General features: G+C 35.4%; 1 long non-coding RNA gene across 1 annotated transcript; it reads left to right on the forward strand.

The window, feature by feature from the left end:
* The first annotated feature begins 6,044 nt into the window (after positions 1-6,044).
* LOC148874918 (uncharacterized) lies at positions 6,045-7,766 on the forward strand. The gene is made up of 3 exons (XR_016110941.1): positions 6,045-6,355; positions 7,249-7,330; positions 7,456-7,766. It is a non-coding gene; the product is annotated as an uncharacterized LOC148874918 (long non-coding RNA).
* The last annotated feature ends 303 nt before the right edge of the window (positions 7,767-8,069 follow it).

The raw sequence follows: 8,069 nt of genomic DNA on the forward strand, positions 1-8,069 counted from the left end.
CTCTCCCTCTCTCTACTCAAGCCACAATATGCGTGTATATTTGAGAAGATTATAAAATAGAACTTGTTGTGTTTGTGTAAACATACAAACACTTGTGTGTGGTTTGGTAATAATAAAACCCAATCCAAGCTAATACTTAACATCATATACCTACGAAAGTTTGTTGGGCTGGGATCCAGGGGCAATTTCTTCAGATGTTTGGTGTGAAGAGAGACAACTAAAGGAGTATTCTTTTAATTCAATTGGAAGTGACAGATCAAGGTGAGAATAATAACCCCTTGATTGTTAATCACCAACCATCAGAGTATTCTTTTGATTCCAGTTTAGAGAAAGAGGTGATTGTTAAGTCTTGAGGTTACTTGAAGGATAAATTTGTATCCTAGATCCAACAAGCATTGTCCTTGATGAAATTGGTTTGCCACCCTATGAAAGGATAACGAATATGGTAAATATGAAGAATTTGGGTTGTTCTGAAGGAACCATGCAGGGAAGTCATCTAGGAGAAGATATGTTGTTTTCATATTGTTTAGTCAACTCCCAATTTGCCCAGGATCTTGACTTGGTGCTGATTAAGCCATACCTGAGTTTGAGGGCTTCAATGTTGGTGTGCTTTTAGAGAATATTGTTCCCTGACTTGGTGGAGAAGGGTTAATCTTGACAAGTTGGATCTTCCATGCACTACCATAGTATTCTAGAACAATTTTACAGATTTGGTAGTATGCTTACTCCATTGCCCCTGTTTCAATGAAGTATAAATTGCATATGGCACCAGACGTTTACCAATCTTTATCTAAGTGTAGTTACAGTGGCATGAGTGAGAAAGCTAGTTACACTTTTCTAGGAAGTTCATTCTCTAGATGCTTGCCATCTTCTAGTTTTCTTTTTGGTCGGGAGATTTTCCGTCAACTGTCTAACATATCATAGGAAAGGAATGGACTAGTGGCAGATGTTTAGAAGACATCTGTTTAGAATGGTAGAACAGAGCGGTTGTAAGGCATTTGAAGATGTTTAAATGATTTGACTAAGGCTAAGTTAACATGTTTAACATATCTCAACTGTTTAGAAGACATTTACTTAACATATCAGGGCTAAGTAATGGAAGGAGTGGGGCTGATTAGGCTCCTATGGGCTATAGACAAAAGGAATATGATGGAAAACAAGTCTCTTGTAGAACTGAATTCTTCTCAAGTATGCTTTAGATGTTCCCATCATATCATGGGAACATCTTACAAATGTTCTCAAGTCTGCTAATAGGGAGTGCGAGAATGAGATAAAATTGGTCACTAGGTTCACTTGAAAAGTTACAACCCTAGACATCTGAAGAGTGAAAAACCATACCAATGAAAAGTTATGGTCCTAGGCAACAAACAACATATCAAAACACTAAAGAAACTAAAGAAACCATGCCAATGAAAAGTTTCAGTGGTTTCACTAATTAAAATCAGTGAAAATCATTGCCACTTGATAAACCTGCTAATGACACTCATTGCCACTTGATAAACCTGCCAGTGACAGTCATTCCCACCTAATAAACCCACTAGTGTCAGTCATTTCCACATGATAAACCTGCTAATGAAAGCTCCATCATCTGTTAATCAATAAAACACATACACCTCATAACATTAAGCACCTCCTAATCATGACAATTGCTAATAACATCAACCACACAGACATCATAATATGTAAACATTTGTTAATCATAAGTGTTAATCACCAATAACTCATAAGATACATCATAAGTGCTAATCACCCAATAGCTCATTCATGGTAATACCATTATCTACAAACAAAAAAAGTCCCTTTGTGGTATATCAATCATGCCACCCATTCATTCACTTTACTCGGTGGCTATTCATCCCACAACCAACATATATGGAATGTGCTATATTCAAACATATAAAAAAATGATATCAATGTATCCATGGGTGTGTCAAATTGCACACAAAAAAAGAAGTCCTTGTATGCCATTTAAAAAACACAATTGTCACTGAGTTGGGTAGTGGTTGTCATTCAAAAAGAACCCATGTCTTCCTATAGGCTCTCAAGACTGGGAGTATCTCATTTCCTGACTTCTCTGCTCTTCGAACTACACACATGAATTGGTAGGAAAATTAATATAAAATGCAACTGATTAATTAATAGTTATCAAAGCTTAAATAGGTTGTGGGATTAAGTATGCTTACCTATTTGCCTGATGGAGTAATGTCTAGATGTTGCAGGTTCCCCCTACCACCCCTCCTAGGTTGTTCGGTCTACATATGCAATAGGATTGAGTTGGTTAAATTCATATAATTGACACCAAGAAATTAAACATGTATGAAGTCATTTCAACAAACCTATTTGCTTGATGATTGACCATGTATGTTTGGGTGACTCAACCTCCCTCTGCCACCCTTACTTGAGCTGGGAGTCCTTCCCCTTGTACTACTAACTATTGATCTTGATGAAAACCCAACTTCATAGGTTGAAGGTGTATGAGTGGACATGGATGAGTAACCATCAACTTGTGTAGATAGCCCCTCTCTTGGGTGGTAAGATTTTCCTTCTCACTATATGGGTAGGATTAGCTTGATCAGCAACAAGCCTTTGTACCTATAATTCAAATACCTTACTTAGTACACAAACAAATACATGGTAATAAGTTCATATGGATTGTTGCTTGTGTAATATTACTTCTAGAGTCTCCCTGTTGGTATTGGGAGGAAGGACTTGGCAATTTGTTATGTTGTGCCCAAATATACCACAAATAGAACACCTGATTATCTTATGTTCTAGTGGGGCATAGTATGATAGGCCTGCCTAATCCTCTTCTCTTCTTCTATTGATTGGGGGTCGACCTAGACTCCTCCTCACTGTGAGGGGTCTAATTAGGTGGTGTTGTATTTGTTGCCAGTATTTCTACCCCAGAAGAGCATGAATAAAGTGATTGTACACCTTTGCATAGGTAGCCTTATGGAAGGTTTTGTCACATAGATCTTCTACCCTACCTCTTGTATAAGTAAGCATCGCAAGTGTATGAGCACAAGGTAGGCCACTTATATCCCAAACCCTACAGGTGCATGTCTTTGCATCCATCTTGGTGACATTGTCAACCAAGTCAGTCCCCAAAGTTTGATACTTATATTGTCCTAACTGGAAAACCCTTATAGACCTACAAGTACATTATACAATTAATAAGTACATATGCAATGAACTACTCAAGACAACAACACTAAACAACAAGGGTGTAAAGTATATACCAATTAAACATCACCTAGCTTCCCTCCTCCTATCAATGATTGATTGCACCTTCAACAACAACTCAGACCTAATTGCAATTGATGCCTCATGTCTCACATAGGTCTTCTACATCCATATTTTCTGAATATCCTCTAACATTTCAACAATAGGCATTGTCCTAGCCTCCCAAATTTACGAATTAAATGACTTTGTCCAATTAATCGTTATGTCCTCAGACTTAACTATAGTGTCAAACCCATGTCTGAACATGTGTCAGGGGGACTCTATTAAGCCATTCATGTGCATGTATGCATAGGATATTGATAACTCCTATGTATTGAACAAAGTCAGACTAGGTATATAATTTCCCAATAGTCCAAACAACATCCTTCAATTCCTTCCCCTTGAAGTTTTTCTTTTGAAGTTGCTATATAAGTGTCATAAACATAACTTGTGGTTTGAGCTAGGGGTGTCCATAAGAAACCGAAAAACCAAAAAACCGATAAAAAAAACCTGGTTAACCGAACCGGTTGGTTCGGGTTTGGTTTGATTTTTAGAAAAAACTAAAGGATCGGTTCGGTTTTTGGTTAACCTATCAAAAAACCAACGGTTAACTAAACCGGATGGTTTTTATAGATGATATATATATATTTTATATTTCCCTGCCCTAGCGGCCCAACCCCCCTGCAGCTTGCGCCCTTCTGAGTCTCTAACCTTCTCTTTCAACCCAAGCCCAATTCCTACATTCGAACACCAGCAAAAGGCTAAAACATGAAAAAAATCCCTCTTCTTTCTTTCTTTGAGCCTTGAACAAAGAACTCACAAGTCGCATTTTGCAAACCCTAGCAACTAAGACGCCGGCCATCACTCCTCTTCCATCACCTCTTCTTTCTTCTCCGATGTCGTCATCGCCTCTTCTCTCCCCTTGCTGTCTCCTATGGCTATGGGCTTAGGGCTGTGGTTTCTTCTCCTTATACAATCAGAATACTGAACCTGCGAACCATTTCTCCTCTGAGCTCTCCAGTCGTCGTCACTAGTTCTATTTCTCCCCCATTGCCATTGCCGTCATCGGTTCTACTTCAATAGTGGTAAATGGTTTTTTTAGTTAAAATATTTAAATAATTGATATAAATTTGTTTTATTTATGAATGTCTCATGTCTAAAATTCTGAATGTTGAATGATACCACTAAATAGGATCTTTCTTTTGGTTTGAGTTCGGGACTCTTAGTCTTAGTTATGTATGTTTTGCTTTTGGAAAATGCTACAGATTATAGATATAATAATCTTGGTTCAAATAGGCTATAAGTATACGGAATGTTTGGCATGCAATGGGAGTTCCGGACTCTTATTTATGTGATTAATTTTCAAGAATGAACAGGGGCTTTGCTACTTCTTATTTACTTAATATATTTTAGTATTTTACAAGAATGAACAAATAGGTTATATTAGAGTTGTTCCACCACTTTCTATATTTTACAATATGCTACTCTTTGAACAGAGGTTTTGCTACTGCTTAATATACTAAGATGAACTCAGAAGGAGATTTGAGAAAGCTGTGATGATTTGTTTTGCATTGTTGTTAGCACCTTTAACTTGTATACGGAATCAAACTTGTGCTAGTGGTTTTCCTGATATTTGTATTATTTTAATAGAATGCACTTCTACTTGAGAATAGGATAAATATTTCTACAAACTTCAGTTATGGATTTCCGATGATTCTGTATGGATGGCTTCTATTGCATAATATGATTTTTGCTGAAAGATCAATTCCTACCAGTTGCTAACTTTAACAGATACCTATTTAATCAAGTAAAAACTGCTTACTTGCTTTGTATATTCAACAATGGATGTTTCATCTTTATTTATACATATTCATTATTTTTCTTGAAATTTTTTTGGGCCTTAAAAATTTCCAACTTTTTTTTACTTATTTATGCTTATTCATTCTTATTAATTATTTTTCTTGTTCATTCATACTTATTCATTCTTATTAATTATTTTTCTTTTTCATTTATTCTTATTTATTCTTTTTCTTATTCATTCATTCTTATTCATCCTTTTTCTTTATTAGATGTCAAGTATGGGTGATAATAACACAAGCACAAATCTTCCTCATAAACCTCAAAGTGATGATCAAAATGCATCAAATCCACCTATTATGGAGGTTGATTCAAAGGTTAATCTTTCTTCTATTTTTAGAAAAAAAATCTTAAGTGTGGGATCACTTCACTAAGATAGATTGCCAAGTTAAAAGTGATCAAAGAGCATCATGTAACTATTGTGGTAAGGACTTAGCTTGTGCTAGTGCAAGTGGTACAAGTTGCTTGATTAATCACTTGACTATATTCAAGAAGTATCCTTTAAATGTGGACAATAAACAAAAAACTTTGGAGTCTTCATATCAAAATGCAAAAGGGGGGGGGGGGGGGCACCACACCAATACTTGTAACTTACAAGTTTGAGCAAGAAGATTATAGAAGGGTTAGCTAGAATGATTATTGTAGATGAATTTCCCTTTAAGCATGTGGAACGGGAGGGGTTATGTGACTTTTTGTGGTACCATGCAACCATGATTTATAGTCCCATCACATCAAACAATAACTAGAGATTGTTATGATCTCTTTATGGAGGAGAAGAGGAAGTTGAAGAAATATTTTAAGAAATTGCCATCGAGGATCTGCCTTACTACAAACCCATGGACATCTTGTCAAAATCTTAATTATATGTGTCTCACTGTTCACTTCATAGATGATGACTAAAGATTGTATAAAATAATTTTAAAATTTTGTCCAATTTCTAGTCACTCAGGAGAAGTAATTGGCAAGGCAATTGAGAGATGCTTGCTTGATTGGGGCATTGAACGAGTATTCACTATAACAGTAGATAATACAAGCTCAAATGATGTGGGAATTCGATACTTGAAAAAGAAACTCAACAGTTGGAAGGAAAGTGTTTTAAAGAGTGAGTTCTTACATATGAGATGTGGTGCACATATTTTGAGTTTAATTGTCAAAGAGGGGTTGTTAGAGTTGGATGAGTCTATTTTTAAGATCCGTTCTGCAGTGAAGTATGCAAGGCCTTCTCCATCACGATTGCAAAGGTTTAAGGATTGTGTAGAGAAAGAAAAGATAGAGAGTAAGAGTCTTATTTGCCTAGATTTTGATACTAGGTGGAACTCTACTTACTTGATGTTGGAATCTGTTTTAAAATTTCAGAAGACATTTAATTTGTTAGAGACTGTTGATAGTAAGTACGTAGAGGAGCTTACTAGTTCAAAAAATAAGGATTTGCTTAATGATGATGATTGGGAATATGCTCGGTGTTTGCTTCCTTTTCTTAAAATTTTCTATGAAACTACATTGAAATTGTTTGGGTCACTTTATGTAACTGAAAATGAATACATGAAAGAAATTTATGGTATTGGGCTTGTTATTTCTAGGTGTGCTAGTGATGATTTTAGTGTTAGTTTGATTGCTTCCATGATGAAAAAGAAGTTTGAAAATTATTGAGCAAATGTGAGGAATATCAACATTATGTTGTTCATTGTAGTGATTCTTGACCCTCAATGTAAATTGGAGTATGTGAATTGGGTTAGTAATGAATCCTATGATGTTGATAATGCTCAAATGTTGAGAGAGAGGGTGAAGCATGTTTTGGTCTCCATGTTTGAGTTATATAATTCAGTTAAGTCATCTCATAATGTTCAATCAAGCAATCAAATTCAATACACAAATGAGATAGAAGTTGATAGCGTAGAAGATGTTGCTGATTTTATGAAATCACTGTATAAAAAGCAAAAAGCAGGCCAAGGAGGTGTAGATACCAAAACAGAATTGGATAAATATTTAGGGGAAGAATGTGAAGATCCGAAAAATAAATCATGACATATTGGCTTGGTGGAAAGTTAATTTGTCTAAATATCAAGTGCTTTCTATGATGGCTCGAGATGTGTTAGCTATGCAAGTATCTATAGTTGCATCTAAGTCGGCTTTTAACATTGGAGGCCGTATGCTTGATTCATTCTGTAGTTCTCTAACTCCAAGAATGGTGGAAACTATCATTTGTGGACAAGATTGGCTACAAAGATCACATGACTACCTTCATTTAGAGGTGAGTTTAGAAGAACTAAAGGGTATGGAATCATTTAAGCTTTTTGTTTTTTATTTTATTTTTCCTATTCATCTTTATTTTGTTATGTTACTTCTAATTGGTGTTTGTCTCAATCTTTTTTGCAGAGATATCATGTATCAGTGATGAGCATCCTCTTATTGCTATTGATGATTGAATGTTTATGGTTGTGGTCTTATGGACCTCATTCAATTTAAATTTTCATGGTTGTGGTTTGTGGACCTTGTTTATGTTTATGGATTATGGTTGTGAACTTGTGATTTGTTAACCTTGGAGGTGGTTTTGAATGTTTATGGTTGTGGTCTTGTGGACCTCATTGAATTTAAACTTTAATGGTTGTGGATCTTGTTTAATATTTATGATTGTGAACTTGTGATTTGTAAACCTTGTTGAATGGCCAATTGTTGAAAGAAATAGCTTATTGAATGTTTTTTGTAGAGATTTGTAAAACTTGTTGAATGGAAAAAGACTTGAATGTATTATTGAATATTTATTTTAGAGAAGGATAAATAGTGGTTTGTTGAATGGCCAATTTTTGGCCTACTAAATGGGTTGTAAGCTAGCTGAATTGCTCTCACTATGGGGAGAAATGTGATTTATTGAAAGGCAAGGTGTTTTTTTTTTTTTTTTTTGATAGGTATGACCAGGTGTTTGAAACATCAAATGGCCAGTTTCTAGTCTACTAAACAGTGACCGAATAGCTTTCACTATGGGGAGAAAT

This window comes from Nelumbo lutea, chromosome 1 (genome assembly GCF_056320005.1).
Source record: "Nelumbo lutea isolate HS-2025 chromosome 1, American lotus-T2T, whole genome shotgun sequence".
Taxonomy (NCBI): Eukaryota; Viridiplantae; Streptophyta; class Magnoliopsida; order Proteales; family Nelumbonaceae; genus Nelumbo; species Nelumbo lutea.